At 36.0% G+C, this 15,640-nt stretch overlaps 1 long non-coding RNA gene across 4 annotated transcripts; it reads right to left on the minus strand.

The window, feature by feature from the left end:
- Window positions 1-365: 365 nt before the first annotated feature.
- On the minus strand, window positions 366-15,166 carry LOC113527198 (uncharacterized). 4 transcript variants are annotated; one of them, XR_003402848.3, is made up of 4 exons: window positions 14,937-15,166; window positions 13,941-14,078; window positions 4,564-4,653; window positions 366-1,833 (listed from the first exon to the last, which is right to left on the minus strand). It is a non-coding gene; the product is annotated as an uncharacterized LOC113527198 (long non-coding RNA). The 4 variants fall into 4 exon arrangements; XR_008302858.1 differs by having other exon boundaries at window positions 366-589; window positions 1,555-4,653; XR_008302856.1 differs by having other exon boundaries at window positions 366-4,653.
- Between the last annotated feature and the right edge of the window lie 474 nt (window positions 15,167-15,640).

The raw sequence follows: 15,640 nt of genomic DNA on the forward strand, positions 1-15,640 counted from the left end.
GTACATGATGCAAAGAAAAGCTGTAGCACGAAGATGCCTTAAAAATAATGTAATTGTTTCTACATTAAAAATATATATATATATATATATATATATATGTATATATATATATATATATATATATATATATATATATATATATATAAGTATATATATATATATATATATATATATATATATATATATATATATAAGTATATATATATACTATAGGCAGATAATTTAGCTTCTTTATAGAAATACTGTAAAAAAAATTATCTAGCAATAGAATAAGAAAATTTCAAGCTTGAATTTAGTGAAAATGCTTAGAAAATGGTTTAATAATCATATATTTTATTTATTATAATCTTATAATAGAAGACACATTTGACTATATTCAAGATATTTTCACTTGCTAAAGTGTCATTTTTTTGCACTGTTTAATAATAGACGTTGTCACAAAGCAGCTTTACAGAAATTCAGTTGTAAATTTGTATATTTTGTATAATGAAGGTGGTGACAGTGATGAGGAAAAGCTCCCTGAGATGAGATGAGGATGAAACCTTGAGAGGAACCAGGCCATCTTCATTACACTCCCTAGACCCTAAACCTAAAAAAAAAAAACGATACAGACATGATTGTTCTCAAAATCTGTAACTTACTATGCGGATAATAATATAGTTCCAGTTTGAACCTGAATTTGTAAATCCTGCTGCTTTAAATTTGTTATTTAAAAGTGAGATTACATAGTTGAAATATTTTAGCTAAGATTTCTAATACTTTTTAGCGACACACATATTAGCTCCAAGACAAAAGAAGACACTAAACATGTCTCATCAATTATATTTAGCATTGTGGGAAAAAATGTGTTAAATTCTTTTAAATTAAAACTGCTGCTTTTTTTTCGTTTGTGGTGTAATTGATTTGCTGAGGCGGGTCTTTACAGAGTCGGAGGGCGGATCTCGCTTGTCTGTGACATGTCATGATCTTAGGAATCACCGGGAACATTTCATGCATATGACAACCAGCGAGGAAAGAAGTCAATTACATGCAAATAAGCAGATTGAATTTAAAAAAAAAAAAAAAAACGCCCTTACATGAATACAAGAACACATGCGCACACACACACACATACACACACAAATGAGCACCATCTGACCTCCTCAGGCCCCCCCCAAAAAAAAACCGCCTCTGCCATCTTGAGGGGTGCTGTTTAAGGCAACAAAACAAAAAGAGCTCTGATGAGTCTCGTACCAGCTGTGAAATTAAGATTCACACGAACAAAAGCAGAAGATAAGCGACATGGAGGAGGAGGAGGAGGAGGAGGAGGAGGTCCTGTATGAGAGGAGCAGGGAGGTCCCTGTACTCTGGACAACTTCACTGAGGGGTGGCATGTAGTGATCACATGAGCAGATGGTGATGAACACACACACACACACACACAAAATCGAGAGAGTCTGGATACAGCAAAGGCAACTTCTTTCATGCATCATTTCTCAATGAGAATAAAGCAAAGAACTAGAAGCCTTTACTTATAACTCCAACATCTTATGACTAAAGCAGCATTCTTCCTACATTTTCTTCAAATCTGTACTTCTTCGCCCTCATGACCTTCCTTTCTTCCTTCCTTCGGTATTTGGTGTTAAACATTTCTGTTCATGCTTCGCACAATTTATCACAGATGCTCCTCGCATATCCTGGCAGTGCTTTGGATACAGATATACAATAAATGTCACAAATGTGTATCCTGCGCCATAAATCTCCTGCGATTCCGAGATGGTTTTTATATCGCAGGGTGTATTACTTACTGCTTTGGCTGAAATCATTGAAATCTCATCTTTCAGTTCTGCTCCTCTGAAAAAAAAAGTGCATTATTATAGAAACATGAAGAACAGTGTCACAAATCAGTGTAATGTCTGCGCTCATTCTTTAAATCCATATCTCTAGCACTCTTATAGCTGAGATGTTTTTGTGTTATTTTCAGTGTTTACAGTTACTTGGTTAGTTTCTGTTCGTTTTCATTTGTGAAGAAATGGTTTAGTTTGTGCAAAGTTGCAGAATTATTTCTGATTTTAACATCGGAATGCATGAATACATAATACACAAAGGCAAAACACATTTAATGGTCTACAAGTAGAAAGTAAATACATGTCTGTATGTGAGGAAAAAAGTGGATTTGTGACATAAAAATTAAATAAAAATAAAATTAATGTTACCAACTCAGTGTTTCTGTAATAGAAACATGCAAACAGATCATCTATCTAACTGAAATACAATTATTTCACAATTGTCTGTGTGACTTTTAACTTATTTCCATGAAATAAGTGAATACACAAAGGGTATTAAAATGTTAACATCTTTAGCGAATAGATAAATAAATAAATCCTATATATTTAATGAGTAGACATGATTTGTTTAGTGCAAAAGAATAAGACCTTAGTATATTTCCCTCAGTTCCCCTGCAATCCCTGCTTTAATCCCTCCATGCATTGTATCGTCATGCTACACACCCAGCAGTCTCCTATACTACGATGGATGCACTCATTAAATTTGACTTTACTCCTAAAAAAGCATATTCTGAAGCATAGGGCACTTTTTAAATGAAAGGATGAGGGTCGAATTTTACTATGCAGTCAAGCTGCACTGGTACACATGGATGTAATGTAAGTGTAGAGAAGACGGAATGAGAATATGTGTGAGAAAGGAAGATGTATGTTTGATTATGAATGAGCTGGATCCAAGAGGGGTTTTACAGAGGAAAAAAAAGATGTCGAAACTATTGCGAGAGAATGCAAAAAATTATTGCAACTGAAAAGAAAAGTATTTTAAAAAATATTCTTGCGTCAATGTCTCAATATCATGAAAGAAAATATATATACTTTCTATTGACCTTGTTATGTGGAAAATGCAAACTTAATAATAATAATAATAATAATAATAATAATAATAATAATAATAATAATAATTTATTTTATTTTTTTAAATACCTTTTTTACTTCCTTACTTCAATTTTTTTTTGTATTTTAGTTCCAATTTTAGTTAACGACTATGGACACTACTGCACTGATGTCAAGACACAGTAAAACACACACACAGGGTTGTTTTGGGAAACTGACACACACAGACTCATCCATTTCTCTTTTTTTTCTGCTGTTATTGAGAAGAGGTAGTGATATCTGCAAGGCCAGAGGGAGTGCAGACGCCACAGGAATTCCTTTGATAAAGACGGGAAGAGGAGACTCAGTGTGTGTGTGTGTGTGTGTGTGTGTGTGTGTGTTTCTGCACCTGTTCTCACATACTGCAGGAGTTTGGGCCTGTAACTTAGGGAATGACAGGCGATGGTTTGTGCAAGCTGGGAAAAGTTAGTGGAACTCGAAACCGTAAATGACGGCTGCGGCTGGGTCAACAACCCCCTCACATTACACACATCAAGAGGTCTGTGTGTGTGTGTGTGTGTGTGTGTGAATGTGTGTGTGTGCACGTGCACGCTCACCTCATCTGAACGTAGCTGAGAGTTAAGATCAGATTTGTGGCATGTTAAATATTTGTTTAGCTGTCAAAGCCATTAGCACTGATTTAATTTCGAGTGTATGAGTGTGTGGGCGCTGACAGAATGAGAGCACGACGTGCACTAGATACAATAAGGGATCGTTTCGATTTAACCTCAGTGTGTGTGTGTGTGTGTGTGTGTGTGGTCACCTTCTTTATGTAACACAGTTAAAGGATTAATGCTGGTCATGTTTGTTCTGTACACATGGAGTTTCATAATCACTTTCTCACACACACACACACACACACACACATTTGTACTGTACACTCATTTATTCAGAGTTACTAATTCACAACTCTGTCATTCAGTCTAACACATTCATTCACTCCCTGGCATTTAATCACACACTCACATGCTACACTTGCTCATACACTCATTCATAAACTAAAACTTAATTCATTCACTTATGCACTCATTTCCTCTAAATCACAACCACACTCACAACCATGCTAATTCTCTCACTCACAAAGACACTCACAGACACCCACAGACAGACTCATTCACCCATTCACTCACACAATCATTCGTTCCTTCATACACTTCTTCACGCAGTCACAGATTTGCTAAGAGATTCAGTCATTCACTCCGACTGACCAACCCCGGCTCTTTTATTCACTCATGTGCTCACTCACTCACTGACACTCACTCATTCATATAATCATATCAGCATTTCCACTTATTCATCCAATACACTCATTTAATCACATACTCACATACTACTCCCAAACAAGCTCACTCGTTCACTCACTCACTCACTCATTCACTCACACACTAATTTCACTCTCGGAGTAAAGACACACACAAACACACACATACACACATACAGCTGAATAATTCACATGTGCTGCAGTCTGTGCTTTAATCCTGACCGACACTAAAAGTATGGATGGATTTAGCATCATGAAATTTTCAGAGGTGAGAGAGAGAGAGAGAGAGAGAGCGAGAGAGAGTTCTTTTAGTTCTTTCAGTTCGGCTATGTGAAATAGAACACACAACTCTCCTCACACCCCATCACACACTTTTCAGACTCACACCTCTGTCTCTGAGCTGAAGATGGAAGAGACCTGGAGCCCTGAGGCGACTCCAACACGTCACTGTAACACATCTAGGCTTGTTTGTTTGGCCTGAAGTGTCGGAGAGAGAGAGAGAGAGAGAGAGAGAGAGATGGAACAAGGCTGGGTCACAATGAGATGACACAGTGAGCAGATTGACATATATGTGGCAGCCTGGGAAAACACTTTCGAAAAACACATGTTGAAGTTTGGACATATTTCTACTATATACATGGACTTGCATAAGTATGCACCCCCCTTGAACTTCTCCAAATACCTTGTGATGCATCACTGAAACCATTATTTTAAAAAAATTGAAGAATATGACACAGCTGTGTCTCTGCCTAGAGGAAGCTGTACACCAAAAGTCAGTGATTGAGTAAAGAGAGGATTAACCAGAGACGCAAACATGTGGCAAAGGGCAACGCTTAATATGATGCTACCGCCACCACGCTTCTGGCTTTTCCTGAACTGAAATAGGTTTCTTTTTTTGAAAGTATATCAATCACAAGAAAATTTAAAGGATTTAAAGCATTTAAAATTTTAGGTACGCCTAAAAGTGAAAAGGGAGAAAATTGCATAATACATAGCTATCCAACAATGTGATCAAAGCATGACTTTCACTGTGCGAGGAAATCACACAAAAGCTAGCACAGTTTTAGCAGTTTAACTCACATTAGTTTTTCATACAATAAATGAACTTCATCAGTCTGTGGTTCTTCTCACTGTTTCTTGCACTTTGTTGTGTTTTAAGCCTAATTGCAATTCGATGCACTGCCTTAAGGCATTCACGTCTACACCTGACTAGAGATGGATTCAGCCCTAAGGGAGGTAAATTGCAAATTATGTCCTGTGCACTTGCTAATCTTAAGCAGAGAAAGAACCAGCTACAATACAGACGCAAACATAAACAGCCTCGTCACACAAAGTAAGCATTCGCATGCAATGTGTAATTATATATTAGCAATGTGCTATTTATCTTTCATTGCCATGATGGAATGCTAAACCAACACATATTATACCTGAATCCCAAGTTGATGAGAAGTCTGTCAATGGCTAAGCTTACAGGTGAGTGCAAAAGTTTGCACCCCCACGGTGTCTGGATGAGAAGACATTCAGACAAGCATTGACTTAATCATGTGGTCACAACATACCATCTACAGCAGTCTTATTCAGCACTTAGGTTCTTTAGCAAGCTCAAAAGTTTGCATTCCATTGATGTGCTGTAGTTCATTTATTATTATTATTTTTGCCTCATTATAGGCAACACATTTACTTTGTCTTATTTTAAGATATAAAACTTTCCCAAGCAGTTTCAATGTCAAGCACTGATCATTTGAGTCAATGGAGATCAGTAAATTAGCTAAAACAGGATATATTTCCCTTTAAAAAGCTTAAGAAGGGGATGAAAATAGATCAGGGTGTTTAAGGAAAGCATCAGCAACAGTGTTAAGCCATTATTCAGAAATGGAAGAAAAATAACTGCAGTATATAACTGGAAGGACTCCACTGAAGTCATTTAACAAAAATCCTGAAAAAGTCAGAAAAATTAAAATTCTAAATTCTTTATATCACAACCCATACCTTAATGAATATTTGCATTTCATATGAATCGAATCATGCAAATTATGGTTTTTGCAAGTGTATGGCCATGTTGGGGTAGTTATGCGCTCAAGTGTGCTTAAGTTAATGACTTAAGACTCGGCTTCTCTCTCTCTCTCTCCCTCCATCCCTATGCTTCTCTTTCTACAAGCCAGTAAACTCTCTTTTTTCTCTTTATAAAGCCATGCAGCCTCTCCTCCTCCTCCTCCTCCTCCTCCTCCTCTCTGTGAGTAGGTCTTATGTATGCATGACAGAACATCTCCACTTATAGCCTGTTTTATGGTCCGACTTTTATACACCTTCCTTTGCGTTGTCTGACCCCCTTGAAAGCCATCACTCGTTGTCTTTCCTCCTCACACTCACTCACATGAGTACACATAGGGTCATTTTCACACACAAGTACACTTGAAGGAGATAAGTGGCCTTTTCAGAACAGGACGTCTTATCAGCCCTTGACACGGCTCCAACTAAGCATTTGCAGTCTGAAGTGCTCGAGGACTCGGAGGCTTCAGTGATTGTAATTAGAATTAATCGGTCGTTTCTCAACAGCGCATGATTGTGGATTTTACTGAGAGCTTTGCTAAAGAGATCGTCTAAAAAGACAAGACCTATAAAAACATTTACATCACTGTTTCACGCATTCACTGTGGATTATTATTATTGAAGCTCTTGATTTTCAATCAATTTAAAGATCAGTGTAAGTTGGAGTGCAGAGTTAATTGTAATTTAATGGTGAGAATGATATCCAGCTTCTTCAATGAGTTAAACATAATCGACTGAGATATTAGTGACCACGAGATCCAAATTTAAAGCTTTATTTGCTTCTAAACTGTATCTCTTACGTGAAAATATCTTGAGTATCATTGAATTTAAAACTTATAATATATATATACCACAGTGCTGTTGAATTCTCAAATCTGATTGGTCAGAAGGTGTTGATTAATTTTCTATAACAGCAGCTCTGCAGTAGTTCTGGGTGCTTGTTTAAATTCTCGTTTCTATAGTAACAACTTACACAAGGAATTGCAAAGAGGACATTCCACATAGTCTAAGACTAATAAGAACAGATTATTAGCTGTTATTTAACAAAGTGTGATTGTTTATATGGCGAAGCTGCATATATGGTGCAAAGAGATGCTTGTTTAACATATTTGGAAGGAGTCTCCAGTGTAAGTGCTGTAACAATAACAGTCAAAGGTAAAGCTGCAGCTAAGTTTTCAGACAATGGTAAGTGTAAGACAAAGAACATTGTCTTATTAATTTGAAGAGAATGTGCTAGAACGAACTTAGTTTTTTTGGACGTTGCACAACATTAAATGTAACTATGAACAGATAAGAAGTATGATGTCATTCAAAACATACTAAAAATTTGTAATTGTTCGCAAATTGCTGTGGTATAAGAGGAATAAAACACTTAAGGACATGGTGTTATAGGAAAATAATCAACTTCAGGGTGGTAAAAGTAACTTTGCTTAACACTGGGAAACATCACACCACCCTGCTGTTGATTATTTTGCTATAACAACACACCCTGAAGTGTTTATTCCTTTCTTATGTGATTACCAAAAAACAAATATGACATTATTACAAGCCAATTTCTCAAAAGTTTTATACACTTTAATCTTGAAAGTTCTAGTTTCTTGTTTAGTTTATTTCAAGAATTTATTTCTAGAAAGAAACATAACTATATGACAATAGAAAAGAATTATCAAGCATGAATTCTGAGAAGAAACACATAATAATAAATAAAATTATTTTATATTTGTTTTATCATAGTCTCATAATGAGAAATGTTACTGATAAATTCATCAATATTTCAGATATTTTCAAATCACATCATTCGTAAACATTATTTTTCAGAGTAAAGGATTAAGACAATGTGACAATGGCATTTTAAAGATTTATACACTCAAGGGAATGTAGACTTATTGTTAAAGTTAAGTCTGGTTTATAATAAATAGCCTGGTTTCTTATAATAAAGTGCAGTAAAAGATCCATCCATCCATCCATTTTCCATACCACTTAGCCTACACAGGGTCACGGGGAGCCTGGATCCTATCCAAGGGAACACAAGGTGGGGGACACTATGGTTGGGGTGCCAACCCATCACAATGCAGTAAAAGATTTTCTCCTGAATTGCCTGAAAAATTGTGATAAATAATTGCTATTGCAGTAGCCAACATTAAATCAATAATTTATTGTATTAGCAGCGCTAAGCCTTAGGACAGTTGAATGCTTTGACACATTTGTTGGCTTGGCTCTAGAAATACAGGAACATAATGAAGAACGTTGAATGATGGTAAGCAAACAGTAGAAGAATGCTGAAGCTGAATGATTTAGTGTTTGTTTTGTTTACACGCCTCGTAGCTCTCCCACATAGCGTGTGTGTGTGAGTGTGTGTGAGCTAGCACTTGTGTAAGCCCAGCTGTCAAGAACACACTGCTTTGCCAGTACAAACAAACACACAAGCACACACATATTTGTCTTGCTCTCCTTCCACTGACACAGTTATTAACACAGCTAATTAATGCCATGCTACATTTAAATCGAACACTAATTTTAAATGTTTAGTCACCAAAAAAGTAATTTTCCTCAGGGGGGATGAGTCAAATGTTTCCACATGGTCAAAACTGTCAGATATTCCTGTTCTTGTGGGGACGTTTGGTTTAACACACACATACACACACACACACACACACACACATACCTCATTTCATCTAAACACCTTAAAGGTTCGCATGAAATAAAGCGATGTCTAAAACAGTGTGTGATTATAGACATGTTTAATCCTATTTGGGCTTAAAAAATAAAATGTAAGTTAAAACCCAAATTAAAGCTGACATTGTGCACTTTCACCTCACACACTCACACATCGTTCTGTGTCATATTCAACGTGGTATATTTGAAAAGTGACAAAACAGCCCAGACTCTGTCAGTATGTCCAATTACTTACAGACTGTTTAATAACCAACACTCTCTTTTACACTGCATCAATTTTATTTTCCGTCCTGCACGCCATTAAACTCTCAACTATCCGCTGGTTTAATGGGATAAAAAATGGGCTTTCAGCTGCATTTCATTTTATTGTTTTACAGTTTTATACTCAAACCAGTTAAGATCACATCCAGGACTCAGTGTTGAGTTAGCAGTTATGTAGCTTTGCATATTCTCTCTGTGTAAAAGCAGCATTATTTAATACTATATTTTAAATCGTAACCAAGCTATCTAGCTAGTTTGTTAGCTATTTATATTTAAAGTATTACTCAAAAACAACCACTTGGTGTTTCAGAAGTGGAAAAATCACAAATTCATTAGCTAGCTAGTAAAAGTAAAAAGCTGCCCAGTTTTGATTGAAACCTAACTGAAATTGAAAGCTAGCATAATATAACACAGTAAAGCAAGCTAGTTAGCTATGTAAGCGAATATTACTTCAAGAGAAACTTGTAAGAGGCTTTTAAGAGAAGAGAAGCTAATAAGTTTATGATTATTTTCCTCTTCTAACAAAGTTTCTAATGTAGCACTTCTTGTTTGCACACTTAACAAAAAGTCTGCTACATTTCAGCTATGTGCTGCGGTGTTCTGTCCTCGCATCACACCTAAAATCTGTTATTCAAGTTCGGCTAGCATCTACTAGCCTGAGTATCCTAGCAACCTGATGCTAATTGGTTGTAGAATCTATCATGAATTTTATTTAGGAATTGGCTTGACAGATAAAGTTTGAAGATAAATTATTATCCACTTATTATTATGGATTAGAGGTAAAAAACAGGGAGTGCTAATTGGCTAAACTAAAACTTTCAAATTGTGTAACTCTAGAAGATCCGTATGGCTTGGGATCCTGTCAGCGGCTAAATGATGCTAAGCACACAGTTGCCAACTACTTTCAATGGAAAGTAGCTAAAGCCTGCTCGAAAATTAACTAACTGTCTCTAGATGATGTCATGCGCTAATTAGCATGTTAATGACGTCATTGCATCGTATTTGCATTCTGCCGAGTGTCAGCCTTCTGTTTGCTTCTGTCCTACTCTCTGTGCTCATGTACTGTAATTTAATACAGCCAAATTCCTAATAAAGCTGTTCTCATTTACATATTTTTCTGCTTCTGTTGTCAGACGATGGAGCGAGTATGAAATAGTGACTGAAACACATTAAGACTACATGTTAGCCAGCAGTCACTTCCAAGACGTTTCCAAGCTGCTGCTCTGCACTGCTAAAATCTGACATCGTCTGACAAAATCACCATACACATAAGTTAAAGACAATAGCTGTGCTGTGATTTTGGCTATATTTACATGTAAAATGATCACTCAGAGAGAACGTTAGATACGACAGTATGTCTTTCTTAATTTTTCTCTCACACAGCGCACAGCCTGACAAAGTTTATTATTAGGTCTTTGAATAAAGTACAATGTACAGACTTTCTGAATAAAAGATCTGAATTCAGAGAGTTCAGAAACGGGAAAGAACTAAACCCCTGTGATAGTGAGTGATAAGACAGTGATAGGTGCATGAGAAGAATAAAAATCAAAATAAACAGTCAAATTAAACTGTTTAAATTTAAAACAAGGAGGAGCAAACAATACAGATTAGTGATTGGTTCTTGGTAACACAAGCACAGATCATTCACATCTATGTCAGCTGCCGTGTGGTCACCTGAATGTGCTGCGCCTCTCTGCCACTCACAGAGAGAGGTGTGCCTGCAGCGGGAAAGCAAGACTTCGCGCTTGCAGGGCAGTACTGACGACTCTCTTCTACAGAAAGTAGCTAAGGTTTGTCCAAAAAGTCACTAGATTCGTCATTATGTGCTTTATTGAAAAAAAAAAATCACTAAAGGGGTCTGAAATGTCACTAAATCTAGTGACAAAGTTGCTAAGTTGGCAACAATGGCTAAGTGGTGACCTAGCCTGCAATGACCCGGACAGAGAGTATATACATATACATATACATATACATATACATATACATATACATATGCATTTATACTAGAGAGAAATTGAAGGCATAGCAGTATCTTGATGCTTACAACTTTGATTTATTATTACATCAAAAACATCATGGCAATGACAGCCACAGTGCTGCCCAAACAGATGCCATAAACCCATTTACTAGCAAAGTCATTTACTCATTTACTGAACAAAGATAGCTAAGGAAACGTGACCATTATAGCCAACTCCTTAGTAAGAACGTGACTTAGCTATGTAGCATGAGCTAGCCAGTTTCTTGACATAGATTTTATGCTAGCTATGTAGTTTGTTAAAGCAATATAAATTAGCCATGTTAGCTAACTAGCAAGCTAACCCTGTTAAATTCTTTGTTGGTTCACTGATATGATAGCTAGCTACTTAGCTGAATAAACAGGGTACTGCAAAGATGGAGCTCCTCAGACCAATTATCCCTCCTACCTACTTGTACCCATGATCATCTTCTGTTGGCTTGGAAATGAGTCTGATTTGATATTGTATTGTAAAAATGAATGTGTTTATAACCACTTTACTGATTCTGACACCCAACAGGACAGCACAGAAAACAAATTCTGGCTTGCTGTTAAAAATCACTATAGTCTCCTGCTATGTTTTTGCAACCAGGTTTGCTGTGTTTATAACAGGTGGGGAAAGGCGCATGTTTGAGCAGATCCTCAGAAGGCAATAGTTTGACGTGTTTTACGATAATCACACAAAACATATGAGTGGAAGTGACGTTTCCGACACTCTGAAGAGAAAAAAAACACCTGTTTTGCATGTGATCTGATTTGCAGGTTTAAAAAAAAGGAGAAAAGAAAACTGTGATACAGCTGATATGTTCTCCATGATGATCTTGATGTAGGAGAAGAACAGAGCAGATACACTATCACCACACACACACACACACACACAATTATTAGTGCTGGTCCAATACTGCCAGTCTCAGTAGACATTGGACGTATTAGCATGTTATTAGAGGAGTAGGAGACCAGCGCCTAGGGCACTAGAGAGTCTATGAATAAATTTGATACACTAACATGTTAACCTTTCACATTGTAGAGGCAGGAAGTTAATTTATGTAAAAGTGTACAGGTTTGTGCATACAGGGAGGGGTGAAGATTTACGCTAGATAAAATAAGGTTTCCATAAAATATCAGAAAGCCTTAAATCTTCTTCATAATGCACTTTAGAAAGCCACAAATGCTTTAGTAACAACATATTACAGTGGGAAGCAGTTAAGCTCTAGCTACAGGGTTCGTTAATTTTTCTAAACAGGAATCAACACCCAAATGTTCCCAGTATTTGTACTGAATAAAGACAATAGGACAGTGAATAAAATGCATTTGTGCTTGACATTTTCCATTATTTATTACAGAAGCCATGATCTGTGAATTTAAAATAAATAAATAAATAAATTCAACTTATTTCAGAGTTTTTAAATATTATTTTAAATTATTTCAACCTTAATTAATAACCTGTTATTCAGTGCTATCATTCTTTCTACTTAATATTCAACACACCACAATCCATAAAATAAGACTAATTTATTGAATATTAGCATATAATTCTTATTCCGTATTTCTCAGGTAGTAAGTAAGCCAGGCACTGCTTCATTTAAATTCATTTGACGCATACATGTAAGGATTATAACAGAATCCCATAATGGTCATAGCAATCATTTGTATTTACTTAATACAACCATTTTTGGAGAACGTTTAATTTTGTGCTGGAAAAGTAATGTTTGGAAATCTAAAATGTTTTTGTACTGACTCGATAATGAAGAAATCATAAAATAAAAATCTGTAACAAAGATTGTACTAAAATTTTTTTTTTAAAATAGGGTGCCTAAGACTTTTGCACAATACCGTATATTTGTGTTTATTCTGATTACGCTATAAGTAGGAACTTATATAGACAATTGCATACAAATAAATGCAACCAGTGTGCATGGGTTTTATGCGTCTCATGGAGCTATTGTGGAATGAAACGTTGGTTCAAATGTATGTTTAAGTATGTTTAATATAATGTTGACATAATTGCATCATGTAGTGCAGTGACCTACGAAATTGTTGAAAAAAGAAATTGATCAAGAGCAAAAACTAAGTCTTTAGTCTATTTTGTGCTTACTGCTGCAGTAAAGAAGCTGTATGAATGGATGTAAACATTTTTGTCATCATTATAAAACATAGATAAGTGTGGTTCATGGCCATAATAAAATTCGAGAACATTTGCATCTCATAAATAATATGCCAAAAACATTACAGCTTTAGTATTTGGCCCACAGGGGCTCACGAAAATGCAGACGTGGACCAGGCTAAAGCTGAGTTTGACACTCCTGGCATAAGTAGTTCTTGATAGTGGAGACTGTTTACAGAAATTGCCAAAAGCAATGAATGAGACTTGTTCTGTCCAACTCATTAAGACAGCCAGACAGAATGTAGCTCACACAATTCCTCTCAACTTTTTTCCCATCATTCATGATGGAGTGATGGTGTAACGGCTGATACCATTGCAAACGTTATTACTGGGAGAGCTTCAGTGCAACTGAGAGATCTCCAGTAATGAAATTCGTGAAAGTAATAACCGAGGAGGGTGGTCTGTCCTCACACACACAAACACTCAGGATGAAATAATGTGCTAGATAGGCCAGGTTCATATCTGTGCACAAAGTGTCACACATATTGCGCCTCATTTATCAATCCTTTAGTAAAGTTGTGTGTAAACGTTTATGTAAGCCAAACCAAACTAAAATTTTCCACCGGATTTACAAAAGCTTTGGATTTTCTTTGTACTCACGTGTATATGTTGATGACCTGTAATCTGCAAAGTGTGTTTCCGACACAGCTCATTTGCATGTAGTGACGCTCACAAAGCTCCATAAAAGGTCAAGCACACAGACAGCTGCAAGCACGAAATGAACGCTCAGGGTAAAGGCTGAAAGACAAAAATGAAAGTTATTTTGACTCACTTTTGTGCAATAAAAATATTTAATAATATATAGTATTAATAATAAAACGTGAGTGCTAATTCCTTCATCAGCTGAGGCATTAGATTACGGCAGACAGACCGCCCGTCATCTTTTATACAGCACCATTTCTTTTGTCATAAGTGAATAATTCGTTTTATTTATCTTAATTTATTTGGTTCACTTTCTTTTCTGTGTTGGCTTTCTTTATTTTTCATATTCTTTAACTAATGCCAATAATATAAAATGTTTTCACTAAATGTTCTTTATGGAGTACTTAGCCCCTGATCTATTGAACTAGCATGTGTTCGTGATAGAGACTCCGAAGCACTTCTATAAGTCACTCTGGATATGGGCGTCTACTAAATGCTGTAAAAGTAATAAAAATGAGCGATTTAAACTCGACAGTATAATCCATACATCATAGTGCAGGAATCCATGCAAATGATATTGATCAAATTGAAGTTGATCAAGTCGAGGTTTAGATTAATTAGTCTTCTTACACGTAAATTTACACACACTCAGGAGCATGAGTAGGATATGAACCTTTTTGTGAATTTACAAGATTTACATCAATACTAAATTTCCTGTGTAAACACTCATATGAACAATGTACAGATAAATCCATTCACATCAAGCTTGATAAATGAAGCCAGTTGTTTTTTAATCTAAAACGACTAAAAGTATCAGACAGAGTTTAAATCACCCAGGACACCTTTATTTACTGTTTAATAATATTTATTTATTACTTATTACCTATTACCTAAAGATGAAGCAACATTTCTTTCTGTTAAATGTGTTGAGGAGCGAAAGATAAATTACCTTACCAGGAGGAGAGGATTAAAGAACCCCAGTCAAGAAGGTTGAATTCAGTTCATTTGAATTCAAATAATTCCAAAATCACTCAAAGAATAATCAAAAAGAATTGAAAATTAATGAAAGGATAATCCAGAATCAATCCATGACTACAAATTTTGAATGTATCAAAATAAAATGACAAAATCTTGAAGCAATAAGAAATGTGCTAGAAGCTGAAGCTAATATGCAGTGCAGCAGTTTCCATCCTACGACCTTTAAGCCTAACACAAGTGCTGCAGCTTCTCTAAGTTTATTTTTAAACTCTGTCACCTTTGTATGTCTACTTTGTGTCTGTCTGCTTTTGCGTGTAGTTTCAGTCAGGTACACACAGTTCATTTAGCTTTTTCACTCAGCTCTTTAAAACCACTGTGTGGTTTTTACACCCTCAGCAGCTGTAGAGAGTCTTCTTTCTTTTGTACAAATGGTGCAGAACTTTTCTTCTGTCTTTTTTCACAGATCAGCTGTTTCAGTTTTACTCAATGTGAATTCCTCCATCTAGTCTCCTACTAAAAAAACAATACTTGAAAAACACATACTTGAAAAACACGTACTTGGTCATAATCACACCCTAACTCTTCATTAGACAGAGGCTGAGCCCGCGGCCCATCTACACCATCCACTTTCTCATCAGACACTAAATTAGACTCATCCATCCATCTGTGCTAAAGAAGAC

This window comes from Pangasianodon hypophthalmus, chromosome 12 (genome assembly GCF_027358585.1).
Source record: "Pangasianodon hypophthalmus isolate fPanHyp1 chromosome 12, fPanHyp1.pri, whole genome shotgun sequence".
In the NCBI taxonomy this organism is placed as follows: Eukaryota; Metazoa; Chordata; class Actinopteri; order Siluriformes; family Pangasiidae; genus Pangasianodon; species Pangasianodon hypophthalmus.